Source organism: Chionomys nivalis, chromosome 13 (assembly GCF_950005125.1).
Source record: "Chionomys nivalis chromosome 13, mChiNiv1.1, whole genome shotgun sequence".
Classification (NCBI taxonomy): Eukaryota; Metazoa; Chordata; class Mammalia; order Rodentia; family Cricetidae; genus Chionomys; species Chionomys nivalis.
In genome coordinates this window covers 27,926,647-27,944,289 of record NC_080098.1, presented here as the reverse complement: position 1 = coordinate 27,944,289, position 17,643 = coordinate 27,926,647, and the positions used below count along the sequence as shown (strand labels likewise).

At 38.1% G+C, this 17,643-nt stretch overlaps 1 protein-coding gene across 6 annotated transcripts in view; it reads right to left on the bottom strand.

Moving 5' to 3' along the window:
• LOC130885468 (aldo-keto reductase family 1 member C13-like) overlaps positions 1-17,643 on the bottom strand; it is a 288,678-nt gene that overhangs the window by 14,548 nt on the left and 256,487 nt on the right. Inside the window, exons 1-2 of one of the 6 annotated variants that reach the window (XM_057786958.1) lie at positions 5,231-5,361; positions 2,894-2,941 (exon numbers count right to left, since the gene is read on the bottom strand). The exons of 1 other annotated variant lie outside the window; for it this stretch is intronic. The gene's annotated coding sequence lies outside the window, so the exon portion shown is untranslated. Of the gene's footprint in view, positions 1-1,462; positions 1,552-2,893; positions 2,942-5,230; positions 5,362-17,643 lie in introns of those variants that run through there. 4 more of the 6 variants (XM_057786959.1, XM_057786961.1, XM_057786962.1 and 1 more) reach the window with 4 other exon arrangements.

The following is a 17,643-nucleotide window of genomic DNA, read 5'->3' as shown; positions in this document are numbered from 1 at the left end:
GAATCAACACTACCAAATATTATCATATCCTATTTCATCCACCTACACCATCTGCCCAACCTTTCAAGGCTGTGAGTTGTTGCAATTAAAATGACCCCTACAATGATCCAATAAGTGTGCATTGGTGGAATACATACTTTGGTGGTAACAAACAACTAACTAATTGGACTTAAAACCCAATCAGCAGTGGGGAAAACAGTCCTGGAACCAGAAACCTAGCCAACTACCCAGGACTAGTGGAGCCATGGATTTTGGAGAAAAGCCTAAGTCATTATAAGCCTAACAACATTTTAAATATCTGTTTTTAGATTCAAAGACAAGTATAATCCTCAGTTTTTCCTCATCAAGGAAACGTCTCTTGGCAGCAGGCATAGGTCTTTTCAGAATTTCACAACTAATCAAAATGTACATTTTTGGAGTTAGGTCCCAACTGACATGTCTACAACATGGCTCCTCTTCCTAAGGCTCAAGGATAACCGATTGCTCTCTATATCCTGATGTGGAGAGACCATTGGTCAGTTTACTTCCTATTCAACAATAGACTTTTGAAGTATTTCAGGGAAGAGAGGAAGCAGCTTGTCTGGCTAGTTCTTCCTGGGTGAGGGCATTGTTATAAGGAACATCTGGATAAGAGATCACAGAGTCCTCCAAGGAATGAGGTTCAGAGACTCTTTTTTTTTAATTAATTTATTTAATTATTAAAGATTTCTGCCTCTTCCCCGCCACCACCTCCCATTCCCCCCTCCCCCCATCAAGTCTTCCTCCCTCCTCAGCCCAAAGAGCAAGCAGGTTTCTCTGCCCTGTGGGAGGTCCAAGGACCACCCACCTCCATCCAGGTCTATTAAGGTGAGCATCCAAACTACCTGGGCTCCCACAGAGCCATTACGTGCAATAGGATCAAGATAGGGGTCAAAGATTAGCATCACTTGGCTATCAGTTAAAGTTTTTGGGTGTTGAGCCTTAAAGATATCAGTTGTACAAAGATGCTAAGTGAACAAGAACCAGAGACACAAGACAAAAATCAAACTGTGAATATTGTGGGAGATTGTTGGTATAAGAAACATGCAATTTTTTTTTTTACTTGAAAATTCTAAGGAAGAATTAGATCATTTGGTACAAGCAAGCTGTGATGTGTCTGGATCTGGTCCAGAAAAGGTGCAGCACTACTTTTTGCATAACTATTTGAAAAGTAATCTGTGGGTTCATGAAACAAACAAATTTGATTACCCATTAAAGGAGGAGCAAGGAGTCAAAATGTTTAATATCATAGTAAATGAGAGGCTAACTAGGGCCAAACCTGTTTAAACAATGTTAGAAAAACCTTTGGAAATACTTTTATGGGAGTCAAGACAGGGTTTATCTGAGGAGGTCAAAGGGGAGAGTGAATGTGTCATTAAGACACCTCCCAGAAGGATAATTTCAGTAGCAGGAGCTGTGGAGCATAGTCCACAGATTTGCTTACCTGAACCTTGGTGCCCTTAGAAGAGAAAGCACAGTGGGTAATTGGTTTATTGCTTCAGTGTGGTTCTCCCCTTCTCATTCTGAGTCTTTCTGAAACATAAGCCTTTGTCCTGAGCTGTAGGTTCAGTCACTAATTCCTTGGAGTTTGACAGCCTTTTGAACACTGTCCCTTTTATACTAGCCAAAACCAGTCACCTGCTTTTTATATGTCTTTATATGTGTTTGGGAGCACAGGGGTTCCCTGGGTCAACTAGACCAAATAAGAATCTTAGTTGTAGCAGATAGCATTATTTTGTTTTATGCACTGTGGAGCATTTAAGAACATATGAGAGGTCAAATAATTATCTCCTTAAAGAGTCATGGAATTTCCTAGAGACCTTTAATTGTTTATACTTTCCTCTATCAAGTGTGCTATCTGAAGGAATGGGGAAGTTTCTTGCTGACCATACAGCTTAACATAAAAGCTCAGAGAATACCCTCTTTTCTTTGACTGTACGTGTAGTCTATGTGCAGCTTAGAGTTCAGTAGTTGGAAATTCTAAGGCCTCTCCAATTACAAGGACAGGTGACTTACCAGAGAAGCCAAACATTCAGAAGGGTTCCTTTTCCCTCTGTGTTCTGGCTAACTTGGGAATATAAGGTTCAAAACACTAGCTATCCTTCTAGACCTCCCATTCTCGTTGAGTAAGCCTGCAAACTTGGGCTTTCAGCATCCACAAGGAAAGTTTTCTCCATCTTGTGCAGTGACAGATGATTTTTTTTATTGCTAACTTTTCTGTGGCAGGCAAAGTTTAGATGAGAACAGATTTTTAACAAATAAAGCAGAAAATATAATTATCTTGATAAAACATAAATTTTTCTCTAACCCAACCTTTATGAATGATACAAACCAGATACTTTGACACTGAGCTAAGCCCAGGCTTTATATCAGTGCACTGAATTCTGGCCTTAGAGATTTTAGTAACCTTTACTTATCATATACATGCCTTCTGGAAATCCCTCCTCCACAAATCTTTGTAACTTACATCATACTTTATAGTCTCTCCTTCCTAATTACGAAGTCTTTTCTGTCTAATTCCCTTTCTTACCTTGAAATAGTAACATAAACAAATATATCAACTTACTCAAAGGGAACTGAATCCAAATTATTTTCATAGTTTAAAGTAACCCATAATACTGGCCCACATGTTCTTAAACTATTAAGATTCCTGATTGTGCTAACTGCTAGGCAGATTTAATCTCTGCTTGTATAATTTAAAATTTTTATTTTACATAATTTTTCTTGGTCTCATATGATTCTGAGGGTTTCAGAATGTTGGATTCTGGCAAGGCCAGGCTATGATACGAACTTCCAAGGACCTCAAACAGTGAACTATCAAACAAGAAAAGGCATGAAAGAAAACACACAGAGCCAAAGCTGTGTGTATGCTAACCTTGTAATTGTGGTTTGAGACACAAAATGTGTCTGTTCCAGTGAAGGACTGTGGAAGATTGCAAATGGTTTCTTTTTCATAAGGGACCAATGCAGGAAAGAGAAATCACTAGCGCCTACTGCACAGAAGACTTGCCCTAAGTGAGAACAGGCTGCACCCAGGACCCTTACCCTAGTACTAACTCACAAAGACTTTCCCTAACATTGAAAATGGGCAGTGACAATCAATTAAAAAAAAACAGGCCTTTCCCCCTCAGAGTGACCACCTCTCTCACTCTAAATAAGGAAAAACTGCCTGAGAATAGATTCGACGTTGAAGGCTTACCACCTGCCTTTTTAAAATTTCAAATAGTTTAATGATTTCCATATTGCAAAAGATCAGATTGTACTAAATTTCATTCCACACAGAATTTTTGAATCAATATCAAGTCTGCAAGTGCTAAAACAGACGAGCTCACATGAATAAATGATTGGAAGTGGGATGTAATTTGCAGTCTTTGCAGAAGTCAGAGTTATCCTTTAACTGCGCACGTGTGGACAAAGGAAACTTTCCCCTTTTTTCTTTTTCATTTTCAAAGTAGATCAAATGGGACAGTGATGTAATTAACATGAAAGGCTTAACCATAAGGGATCTCATTGTATTTGTCGTCGCTAAAGAGCATGTCAATAACTGTAGCAAGGATTCTGGATTTAGACTCACATTAGAGATCAAGTCTTTCCACCCCAGTTCTTAGGCAAGCCAGGCAGTAATGCAAAAGAAAATAAGTTGCCTCCTTTTGAGTGTCCAAGGGGGGGGGGCGCATCTGATGAGATGGAGATGATCCTGATTCCCCAATAGAGGGAACATGAATCAAAAAGGGAAGCAGCCTTTCAGATGAAGTGTCCCTCATATTTCCTATGCATCATCTAGTCTCCAGGGGGCAGACATGTGTTTCTTAATAGTCTAGTCTCCAGGGGGCAGGCATGCTTTTCTTTAGGTATCACCATGGAATTTTCATCTAGAGATTGAACAATGACCAAACTCTGGGTCACCCTTTCCAGATGCCCACCATTCTCAACTCTTCCCCTTCATTATTGAGCTGTCCCCACACATACACTAGCCCAGTTCGATCCTAAGCTCTATCTATAATCAAGGAGTTTCTCCCAGATAATTGTGGCCCGTTTTCAATTAAAACTGGTGTTTATTTAAACTTGCTGATTTCCTGAAAACATAGCTGCAGCCAGTGAGCAAACAACAGAGTCAGAGAGAGTCCCTGCTTTGTTTATGGGTAAGGACTTCATATAGGCTTTTTGAAGAAGGCACACAAGCTTGGAAATGACTCAGTGGCATACGGCATGCCTCATATGTATAGGGCCCTAAGTTCAATTAAAAATGCAAATGCAAAGAAAACATTTTTGCCTGTCAATGCAAAAAACAAAAACAAAAACAGTTTCTTTGGATCTGTGAGGTGGCTTTGTCTGTAAAGGCACTTTCTTTGCAAGTCCGAAGACATAAGATTGAACCTCAAAACTTACATAAAGGTGGGAGCAGACAACCAATTTGCAGAACTATATTTATACCTCTCAATGAATGCCATGGCATATGTACCTCACAAACATTATGTACATGCAAACCCACACATAATATAGCAACAATAGTAATAATAATTTAAAAAATATTTTTAAAAGACAACCAAAGAATCCCAGCAGTAGGGGCAAGGATCCCCATAAAAGGGATGAGGGTGTTTTAGGGTCACTCCCTGTCAAAAGTCTTCATGTTTTCCAAGGCTATTCGAGGGTGTCATAAGAAAAGAAGGCTGCTTGGTTAAAACAACAAGGATTCTCAGAACAAAGATCCTCTAAACTCATCCTTAAAGTCTTGCACCTTCCCCAGACAGCCAAGTGCCACTTCAGAATAATCGGCCCAGGGGACTCCATTGTCTTTCAAGAACATATTAGAGCAAGCAAAAGGGTTTCATCTCGGCAATAAAGTAGGAAACAGCACAAGACAAGGTTCTTGACCATTCCAAGTTTCTGATAATGCTCACACATGCAACAAGCTAGAAACAGCTGCCTTTTCAGGTCTTTTGTGTCAAAGAAAAGAATGAAACCAACAGGCTGCGTGGAGGTGGCAATTAAACCAGGGAGGGATACAAGCAGTGACAGAGAAGAGGGGGAGGAGAGAGAAGAGCCACTTAAGCTGTATGATTCTTAGAGCAGAAAAAGTAACAAGAGGAAAAATTTTCATTACTCTTAGGAGCTAGGAAAGAAGTGAAACGATGTATGGGCCAAGCCGAAGCAGAGGGTGTTGGAAGGAGGAGAATGCCTTTCTCTGCCCTTTAAGCTAAAGAAAGTGGACCTGTATTGAGCACCAGATGTCCTGCAGCAGGTCTCCAGTTCTCCCTGGTCTCAATTCTAGCTTCAGTCTTGTTTATTCTGCATTCCAAAGTGAAGAACACACAGCCCAGAGAGCAGCCAAGAGTTTCATTTTAGAGGCCAAGGAAGTAAGAACTCTCTTTAGAATAAGAGCAGGCTGAGCTCAGCAGCAGAGCCTGGCAACTGGCAGGCAGGGACTTTTATTTGTCCTCTCCTTAGAACACTTGCCCTCCCTCCTCCAGGGTGGGCCCTTTTAGGAAAGAGGGCTGCCTTTCTCAGGACCCCATTTCCCTAGGGTTTCCACCTAAGATATAGAAGGTTCAAAAATATGTGTAGGATTTTAATTACCCATAAAATAGAAAAGTTCACTGTGTATGCTCCCCCGAAAATGCCAACTTAAGATGACTCAGCTTCTATCATCTATTGTAATTTATGTTCTGTTTGTGGGTGCAGGCATGGGCCAGTCCTTCCCAGAGGTAACCTCATGCCTGAGCTTATGTGTGTTTAATTTTCAAAGCTTTCTGCTATGATGAAGCTTCTACTTGATCACACAACACAAAAAAACAATGAGCTATTATTACAGGCTCGAAAACCCTAGGATATTCTACAAAGATGCTTTTGTCCTTCCTGGTCTATCAGACTATTGAAACAACAGAGCTCAAGAAATTAGATTACCCATAGGAATTTTGTATTTGGAGAAAAAAAGGCTGTACTTACAGGACAGTCAAAAGACAAAATGGTCCCCAGGAGAAAGAGTTATGATGTAATAGAACATCTTTCAGGAGGAATTGAACCCAAAGGCACCACATCTTGACTGCAGTACATAGTTGTACATACTGCGCACCATGGGAGTGGTCATTTCAGCTGGGACAACTCAGAACCCAGCTGGGACACTCAGATAGTGGTGCTGGATAAAACAGACATGTGCGCCTTGAAAAGTGATTCCTAACAATTTTAGGTGGATGACACCACTCAAAAACTTTCAAGTTTTGCATTCTTGAATCATAGACTACAAAAAGTATACAAAGAATTGGTTAAAGTGTACACCATAACTATGCAAAGGTGTTTATTTGTTCATCCAGTTATTCATTTATTTATTTTGGAACTAAATTTAAAATCTTTGAAATTTTACATTTCTTAGAAGCTTCTCTTTAAAACAGCATCAATGACCACTAATAAGTTTTCTTTGTCTCATACCAAGTGCAACCCACTTGTATAATGGCTCCATTTAAACAGAGCTACAAAAATAGGCATTAAAAAGGTTTCAGCCCAAACAGAAATTTAAATGCCCTTAACCATTTTAAACATGGGAAATTTTTAACAAAAAATGTTAAACATCTATTATAGTAGAACATAACTATTTTAAACTTGAGGTTCTGTTTTAACAACTTTGGTATAAATAGATCAATTTCTAAGAATGTCATTTTGCTTTGAATACAATGAATAGAAAAAATATATGAATAACCTTTTGATTACAAACAACCTAACACATATAATTGTCCTCCTATCTGCTATCTTCTTTATAAGCCACCCATCGCTCAAAAATGTTAAATTTCTGTATTATTGAGAATTTTATAAGATTTGAGATATATGATATAAAATCATGAACATGTTATTTTACATATTATATTAATATTGCATATTAAATATAATTAGCATGAGATATTAAACACCAAATATAGTATATCAAAATATAAATAGCATTATAATATATGCTATTTCTTCTTCAAACCATTCATTTATCTTATTTAGATTTTGATATTCAGATAAATAAGCAAAAACTAAATTAAATTTGATATTTTAAGTCAAAATATTCTAATATTATTCTACAAATAATACATGAAAATCTTTAGATTTGCAACTGTGTCTCCAATTGAAATTTTGACTTTTGGTAGTTTCCTAGATACGTATATTTATATAAACTCATATTTATGAGCCAGACTATTACAGATGCTATGTAGATGTCAGTTTCATCCATTCTTTAAAAAGAAATAGTATATCTAGGATATTAATGTCAAAGTCTGAAACTCCCTATCTAAAACAGTAACTCAGAAGTCACTACATATGACATGGGAATAAGGAGAGTGTGACATTGAAGTTTATAGAAGTTTATACTGTCTTCCAAAGGAGAAAGATTGGAAAGACATTGACAGTCACATAGCAAGTGATAGGGTAATAGGACACCTAAGAAACACAGGCAGACTGATATGGTACCCACAGGAAGTCAGAAGGTAAGGCACTCACTGCTGTAGGTTCTCATTTGCTGTAGCAAATTCCTAATGATAGAGAATGCATAAGACTTAGCTAAGCCTCCTTGTCAGAGAAAAGAGATGGACAGTCTTGCTGAAGGGTAAGCTCACAACTCCTGAAAGCCTTGAATCCAGTCGTGCATTCTGGTAAGATGTAACTTCTCTGATGTGGTGATTTTGGTCAGCAAACATTATGACAGTGAATCTGTTGTTTAATATTGACCCATGCTGGTGACCTAATAACAGTGAACAATCTCTCCTCAAAAAACCTGGAGCCTTGGTGAGATGGAAAAGGAGATAGTCACAAAGAGGAGGCAATCCTGATGTTATTCACTGAAAAATTCAAGTGGAAGGTTTGGCTCAGACTCTGAAGGTCATGGTTAGAAATCAACTTCATCCTCAGTAGCTAGATGCCGATTACATCACCTTATCTAAGCATGTTATAAACCCAAGCCTCACATCACCAGGTGGCCAGCCTCTGCAGCCACCCATGTCAGTTGAGGTGCACTATCAATGGGACTGAGAACTATGAAGCACCAGCAAAGCATTTGACTTCTTCCCCTCATCCCTCCTGCAGCATGTCAATGGCTGAGTGTGTTTGAAAGTGTATAGTGATCTCTATATACAGATGTCAGTGCTGTTTGCTTTTTAACTCCCAGGGCAAATGGGAGAAACTCCTACCTAGAATATTAGTCTTTCCTGAAGTGTACAAGCTAGGGAATCCAGTGAATAGGAAAGAATTTGCCAGGCCCCATGCTGCAATGTTAAGTGAAGCCAAGAGAAGCAGCTCCTCATCCACAAAGAAAAGAAGTGGAAAAGTACTGGTACGCATGTCACACTTAGCTGGCTGAAAAACAAAATCTACCTGGTAGGACAAGCAAGACCGTCCAGCTTAAAGTGATCCCCACCCCTCCACCCAGCCAAATACAAATTTAGAGGGGTCAGAAAGAGCACTAACGCTTTGTCTTTTCTAATTTATTCCTCTCTTTATCCTCTTACAATATATTAGTAGTATTTTAATTTATTTTGTTTTTAAAAAGAATGTTTATGTTTTTATTTTCATTCTCCTTAGGTTTATTTATTTTTCTTACACACTTTTGTTGATCAGTTATATATCTCTCACCCTTTGGGCAACATCCTTATGATATTCTTCTATAATCTTTTATCTTTCCTTTATTAAACAGTAACTAACATTTCTATTTCTCTTTTTTGTACATTTTCACTTATTCCATTGATTTACTGCATATACTTTTACTCTAAGTAATTTTAATCCCTTATGTTTTTTCTATTTTTGTATTCCATAACCATTGTATTTGATGGTATAGTCTTTAGTTGGTTTTCAGTGTTTCTGTATTGTGTTTAGTTAGTGTTATTTCGTTACAGTAGCTTGATTTTTATGCTCATAATGTTAGTAAGGATTAAGTTCTTAAGGCAGACTGATCATTAAAAAGATGTCCTAAGAAAACAAAATATTCAACACACAGAAACACAGGAACAAACACCAAAACAAAAGCAAAAGACAACATGGTACCCCCAAAACATTATAAGACCTCCACTGATGAATCCAAAAATAATGAAATTATTGAACTGCGAACAAAGAAAAAATATCTATCAGTAATATGGATAAATTCCGGGAGGAAACAATCTTTGAGAATAAAAAGCAAATTGAAATGTCTTAATAAAATAAAATACACAGTCAAAATCCACAAAAACGGGTAATATTAAGCTTAAAATGGAATATCAGAGATTGAAGACAAAGTTGTAAAAATGCTACATTCAGATACAAATGAAGAAGAGAAACAAGAGTGATCATAACATTCCAGAAATTAAGAGAACAAAACTAAGACTCCATTAGACAGAAGGAGCTGAGACCAGCAATAAAAGCACAGAAAATCTACTCAATGAAGTGATAAAAGAAAATTATTCAAATCTAGAACATTCGAGCACAAGAGACATATAAATCTCCAGTAGACATAAACAGGCAAGAATCTGACCATGACACACTGTAATTGAGATGCCAAGACATCAAATGTAAAAGCAGCAACTGAAAGCTGCCACTTCACTATTATAGGCAAAACCATCAGAATAACATGAATAACCATCAGACCTACGTGAAGAAACTGTAAATTCAGAGGAGTATGAGAACTATTTCAATCTTATTAATTAATTAATTTATTTATTTGTTATGTATACAATATTCTGTCTGTGTGTATGCCTGCGGGCCAGAAGAGGCACCAGACCTCATTACAGATGGTTGTGAGCCACCATGTGGTTGCTGGGAATTGAACTCAGGAACTCTGGAAGAGCAGGCAATGCTCTTACCCTCTGAGCCATCTCTCCAGCCCCTATTTCAGTCTTTGAAACAAATAATGCCTAACCAAGAGAAAACAAAATATTCAAAGACCAGTACAAATTAAATTTATGACCACTAAGCCAGCACTCCAGGAGATCCTTAATACTTGCTACATAGAGAAACCATAGGGAAGCTTTTCAGTAAGTAACTAATGTAAGGGCTCAAGGACTCAAAGAGCCTAGAAAATGAGGTAAGAACAGACAAATGGAATTGGAAGAAATTTAAAAAGTTCTTCATAGCAAGGGAGATAACTGACAGAGTAAAGGGGTGGCTAACAGAGTAGGAGAAAAATCTTCCCCAAGTATACATCTGATAGACAATTCATATGCAGAAAATTTAAAAGTTCATTAAATTAAATACCAAACAGTATCTAATTAATGAAAGAGAAATTGAACTGGTTAAATAGATTTCAAGGAATAAATACAAACTTCCAATAAATTTAAAAAAATATATTTACCACCCCTATACATGAAGGACATGAAAATTCTAACTATACTGAGGTTCCCTCCCCCTGACCCCATGGAAAATGGGTATTTAAAAAATTGCTGACAAGCATCAGGGGACCCTTATACACAACTATTGCAATTGTGAGCTACTGCAGTTCGTTTCTAGTTCAGTAGGGAGATTAAAAATAAACAACTAAAAATAGACCAAGCATGTGATCCTTCAATATCACATGCTTGGTGTAAAAGGTTCTTCATTCATGTTTTGCTTTCATTGTTAATGAATAAAGAAACTACTTCGGGCCTGATAGGGCAGAACTTAGGTAGGCAGAGAAGACAGAACTGAATGCTGTCAGAAAGAAGGACAGAGTGAGAGAAGCCATGGATTTTCTCCCAGAGATGGATGCCGGTTAGAATATCCGGTAAGCCACAGCCACGTGTGTTTTAATTAATACATTTTCTGTGTGGTTATTTTGGGTGTAAGCTAGCCAGGCGGCCAGGACAAACTAGGGGCCCCCCTCCTCGTACAACATTTGGAGGCCCAACGTGGCAAACTAACTCCACGTAAAACCTGAAAGGGCTTAAAAAGGAATTCTAGACACACAAACAAATACACACACACACACAGATAGTTTAACACAGCTTTTTGCTGTTTGCTGGTGGCATGCCGCAGAGTTATTTTCCTGATTCAGCAGCCACAGCAGAAGAAAAGTGGTGGTTACCTTGAGTCAGCATTCCACAGAAATACTTGTACACCCATAGTGATGAATTGAAGAGGACATGATATATATACACAGTGGAATTTTATTGGGCCATAAAGAAGGAATAAAGTATGCCACCTGCAGGAAAATAGATGAAACTGAGATTGCCATATTAAGCACATAAACCAAACTCAGATAAACATAGTTACTTTCTTTAATATGCAGAATTTTGATTTTAGATAAGTGAACCTGTTATATAACATATTTTATCAGATAAAATTATTTAAAGAGAAGGGACCAGAAAGGACAATGGGAGATAGAAAGACAAATATTATGTCTTTATCCAATAAAATTGTAAATTTAAAAATCTATTAAATTATCCCTTTATCACACAACTAATTATTCTGTGTACAGTAGTTGAATAAAAACTTCATCCCAGATTAGATAACTCTTCACTTTGGTCATGTCATTTCTGAGGACCAACTTTACCACTTGAAACCCAACACTGAGAGAGACACATATGAGTCCATTTAGCTCAGCTACAGTGTCTAGCGAGAGATTTGGGGGCTACTCCACAAAATGAAGTACGACTCATGTGTCTTATCTTCATTACCATTTAGAAGATTAATTCCTCTTAATATGACCTTATTGGAAAAAAGAAATATTTTCTGACTCCATATAAATAGAGAATTTACCATCATACTATTGCAATCAATATCAAAACCAGAAAGATGACAAGCAATAGTAAAACACAGGATAAGTGTACTTTTCTGCAAAGCTGGAAAATAAACTGAAATAGGATAAATGGTACCCAGACTATTCAATAGGTGATGACGTGATCAGACCCTGAGGCAGACCAAGCCCTAACCACCTTGTCTCCTGTTCATGGACTTGTTCTAGCGTGAAGAAACTGAGAACCAGAAGCAGGTGACTGGGCAAAACAATTGAGTCCCCACCCACTTTACATCCATTACCCTTGGATCTTGCAACACCAACACCACTACTCTCGCTTCACATATCCACAAGATGACATGTGAAATTTATCACCTGTCACTCTTTTAGATAAACAAATGCTGGTTCTTTATTCCTTCCCAAACACAATAATAACATAAATAATTTAATCTAAGACTGTTTTCATGATAAACCAATAACATGGGAAGATCTGAGGTTAAAGCGGTAGTCCACCACAAGTACCACTGAGTTTGAAATGCTCTGCCTATTTTATGTGAACTAAAATTTCTAAATATATCATGATAAAGAAACTAATCTTTTATTATGATTCTTTTTAGAATCTTGCAATCATAGCAAATTATGCAATATATGTATTTATTGGATAATTTACTCTTTTTAGACTAGGAAACATTAGCCCCTACTTTCCTGGTGGCGTTTTTTCATCACTATGAAACTCTTGTCCTATATTTGTATGTGGAGAGGACAGCTTGTATCAGAGTGTGCATAATATATTCATGAACATGTGTGTAACTGTGGGTGCACACATGTGTCAGCATGGGGGGGAATAAAGGACAACCTCAAGAGCTAGTCCTTGCTCCTTAACTTTTGCCTTGGTTGAGATAGATCTTTTGCTCTTCTCTGCTGAGTGAGTATGCCAGACTGGCTCACCCATAAACATCCAAGGATTCATTTTCCCATGTCTGTTTCCTATCCCACTATAGAGACATGGGGATCACAGACACAGGTTGCCATACAGGTTTTACATGAATTCCACTGGCCAAAACTCAGATCTTATACTGACACATCATCAAGCATTTTACCCACTGAGCTATCTCCCCAGCACATGAAGCCTCTTCCCAATTGTAGGAGCAGGTGGACTTATGGCTAATACAACAAATATCTTGTTCACACTTTTATCATTCCATTTGTATGACATCTGTTAATATTGCTAATGCCTCTTATGCAGTGAAACAACTCAATGGTTACTTGAATAGCCCTTGAAATGTTACAGTTCACACACCAGATTGTAACTGTTTTAGCCAAAGGGTTGGTAGAATACCATAGCCCAAATGGGAGGCTGGGTCCAGTGGTAACTGGCAATCTTAACGCCTGTTGCCATGGGCGTTCATCTCTTAATTCTGTGTAAGATCAGACAACCCATGAGAATGCAGCACATGGTCACTTATCAAGTCCTTCTGAGCCTGTTGGCCAGTAACTTGAACGTATTCCAGGTTTGGTTGCAAATACTGCACCAACAATGAAAACTCCTCCATAGACAGGCAACTTCTACAGAAGAGGGAAGGGATCTTTCAAAGAGGGGTAAGGGTTTACTCTTCTGAGATGACCTAAGACAGGAAGGTCTTCTGATCTTCACCAACCCTGCAACAGACAAAGGTCTGATCACCAAAATATATAAAGAACTCAAGAAACTAAACTTTAAAATGCTAATGAACCCAATAAAAAAATGGGGCACTGATCTGAACAGAGAATTCTCAACAGAAGAAATTCAAATGGCCAAAAGACACCTAAGGTCATGCTCAACCTCCTTAGCGATAAGGGAAATGCAAATTAAAACAACTTTGAGATACCATCTTACACCTGTCAGAATGGCTAAAATCAAGAACACCAATGATAGCCTTTGCTGGAGAGGTTGTGGAGAAAGAGGCACACTCATTCATTGCTGGTGGGAATGCAAACTTGTGCAACCACTTTGGAAATCAGTGTGGCGATTTCTCAGGAAATTTGGGATCAACCTACCCCAAGATCCAGTAATACCACTATTGGGAATATACCCAAGAGATGCCACATCAAATAACAAAAGTATCTGTTCAACTATGTTCATAGCAGCATTGTTTGTAATAGCCAAAACCTGGAAACAACCTAGATGCCCTTCAATGGAGGAATGGATGAAGAAAGTGTGGAATATATACATATTAGAGTACTACTCAGCAGTAAAAAACAATGACTTCTCGAATTTTGCGTGCAAATGGATGGAAATAGAAAACACTATCCTGAGTGAGGTATCCCAGACTCAAAAAGAGGAACATGGGATGTACTCACTCATAATCGGTTTCTAGCCATAAAATAAAAGACATTAAGCATATAATGTGTGATCCTATAGAAGCTAAATAAGAAAGTGAACCCAAAGAAAATCATATAGTCATCCGCATGGAGAGGGGGAAGTAGACAAGATTCCAGGGCAAAAACTGGGAACTTGCGGGTGAGGTGGCATGGGGCAAAGGGGAAATGGGATGAGAAATATGAGAAGGGGAGGATGGGAGGAGCTCGGAGGATTGGGATGGTTGGGATATAGGAAGGATGGATACGGGAGCAGCGAAGTATATATCCTATCTAAGGGAGCCATCTTAGGGTTGGCATGAGACTTGACTCTTGAGGGGTTCGCAGGTGTCCAGGAATATGTCCCCAGCTGGTACCTTGGGCAACTAAGGAGAGGGAACCTGAAATGACCCTATCCTATACTGATGAATATCTTGCATATCACCTTAGAACCTTCATCTGGCGATGGATCGAGGTAGAGACAGAGTCTCAATTTGGAGCAACGGTCTGAGCTCTTAAGGTCCAAATGAGGAGCAGAAGGAGGGAGAACATGAGCAAAAAATCAGGACCACGAGGGATGCACCCACCCACTGTGACAGTGGAACTGATTTATTGGGAGCCCACCAAGGCCAGCTGGTCTGGGACTGAATAAGCATGGGTTGATTCTGGACTCTCTGAGCATGGCGGTCAATGAAGACTGATGAGAAGCCAAGGACAATGGCACTAGGTTTCGATCCTAATACATGAACTGGCTTTGTGGGAGCTTAGCCTGTTTGGACGCTCACCTTTCTGGACGTAGATAGAAGGACCTTGGTCTTCCCGCAGGGCAGGGAATTTGGACTGCTCTTCAGTATCGAGAGGGAGGGGGAATGGAGTGGGGGGAGGAGAAGAGGAGTGGGGATAGGGGGAGGGAAGTGGGGGGAGGGCAATATTTGGGAGGAGGGGAGGGAAATGGGAAATGGGGAGCAGGTGGAAATTTTAATTAAAAAAGAATAAAAATAAATAAATAAGTAAAAAAAAAAAAAAAGATCAGAGCAGGTGCTGAAAAAAAAAAAAAAAAAAAACTTAGGGGGAGATGTTGAGACTAATTGAGTCCTGGCCTTCAGCTGCTCTTCCCTGCTAGAGCCTTCTAACTGAAGTTACTAAAAGCTGTGCTTTGCCTAGAGGATCAGAGGATGGGATTTTCACCTTTTGGCCATTGACGGCTGTGTATTTAAACCTCCATGGTGCCATTAAAGAAGGGCTTTTTGTACCAGCGATTGGAGGTCCGTGTGTCAGTCTGTCTCTGCGTGTGTTTCCTCAACCTCCAGCCAGCCCCTTGCTCAAAGCTTGCGAACTGGATTCTAGTGCATAGAGCGCAGACAGGGGGCATGGTGCGCGGCGCCCAATCAGACATTTTTAGAACAGTCATAAGCCTTACACTAAGCGCACAGTAACACACAGAGAGACAGTATTAGAAACATGACAATTGATTTCTTAATTTTTTGACTCTTAAGAAGCTAAATTGCAAATTGAAAAGAAAAAAAATTCTTTCAATTTTCTCTTTACAAATAAATTTTGCCTTGTAAGAGTTTTGCTGAATCATGACAGTGTAGTGAGAGCAATGTGCAATAAAAAGGACAGTGTAGCAGTGAACTGATGAGATGTAGAATGATTAACCACTGCTGGAAATCATATGCCAAAGGTACAAACAGAACCTTAGGACTCATTATGTCTTTCACCTGTTATACAATTATGAGAATCTTTTAATATAGTCAAAATGCAGAAGACTATTTCATTTAATATGTGACCTTACTCAAAATGATTCTTGAAGAGGAATTTGGAAGGACTTTGTAGCTGTAAATTTTAGAGGACTTAAATAGAATTTGAAATATTTCTGTCAAAATATCTTAAAATAATTGTAAGTGCAGGCTACAGATTTCACATTAACAGAATGTTTAAGTAAGGACTAGGGCTTTTAGTGCATCTCTATCAAAGAGCGAGGAATATGTTAGCATCCACACTGTCATATGGTTATATGACATAGGTAATAAAAAATGGAAAGGCTGGAATTTTTAAGCAGTCTTTATTTCTGAAAGTTTGGAGTGTAGTTACTTTATGTCCTGTGTGCTTTTCAGTAATTGTAAGAAAATTTTATAATTTTAACTCTAAGAACAGCTCTTTTAAAGCAACTATGGAGAGCTGAGAGCAGGAGACACAGTCTACTTGGTATGCTGTACCAAATGGTCAGTCCCTGAAGCATATATGGAACTTTCTACAGACTCAGAGAAATGTATTTATGTATTTAGAAATATACATGTATGTATAGCTATAATTAATTTTAAAAGGACATGAAATGAAAGAGACCAGAGAAGCATATATGGAGGACTTGAAAAAATGAAAGGGAATTGGATATATATGCATATAAGTTTTTAAAAGATAAAACTATACCTTTCACTATGGGCATAGAATAGAATATCACAAGCAGAAAATAATACCCTTAACTTTATTTCAACTTCACTTACTCAATACCACAAACTCAGTGTCTTTCCGTCTTTTTAATTATGTTCCTGTTCTTTTTAAACTCCCCTAGCCTTCTCTCATTAATGTAAATATAGATTGTGATAATCTCTGAGTGTCATTTAGATAGACTCCAGGACACTGCCTCAACTGTCCATCTCTCTGGAGATTTGAATATTTTTGTTTTAAATCCTGGCACCCTGTTGATCTACATGGACATTGTACTATATACACACATATCTGTTTGAAGGCCCTGGGAACAGAAAAAGAACTACTGTGCTCAATGGACGGCAATTTCAAGGTCCAAATGCTCCTCTTTTTAGAGCCTTGGGAATATGGGGAAAATTTGGAGGCAAATTTAAATGAAATTACAACATAAAAACTGGTATGCCTATAAATAAAGATCTTTATTATATAAAGACTTTGTGTAATTATCAAAATTCTCATATTTTATACTGTAAAATCTTAGGTCTTCCTTTGTGCCTAAAAGTGTGTCACATCTGAACTAAATTTATGAGTGAAGTTTTATGTATACAATATAGTGATGAATCTTTTAATATCTAGGAACTAATAGGACAGCAATTATTCCTGTGTACATGGGCATCCTGTGTACATGGGCATCCTGTGTACGTGTATTATATACAAAAAAAGTCCATCAATAACTCATTTAGATGGGAGGACAGCTCACTCTTTGGTTGTGACCATTCATAATTTTACTATTTCCAAGTTGATCTGTTTTGACAGATGTTAAAGAATAAATTTAGTGACTCAGGGATCAGGACCAAGACCTTGGTGGTCATTTGGTCATTTAAAATTATTTATCATGTTTTATCATGTTATTGATTTGTCTAATGTAGAACTGTGTTCCATGTACTCAAATTGATCAGTTCCTGTGTAAGTCTAAGTGTTCAAATTAATCTAAATCATGAACTCAGGAACAAGTGAGTAGATTCTGATCATTCTCTCTATCATCTGTTATTCATAACTTTATTTTATTTTTTGGTCATGGATACAGACTTTGTTTCCAAATTTTTTTCAACTGCAAGTGAAAGTAAAAATTCCTCTTTGATACAACCATCTGCCACTGAATTTTTTCCACATATCCCAAAACACCTAGAATTTCTGAACATTTACAAAGCCAT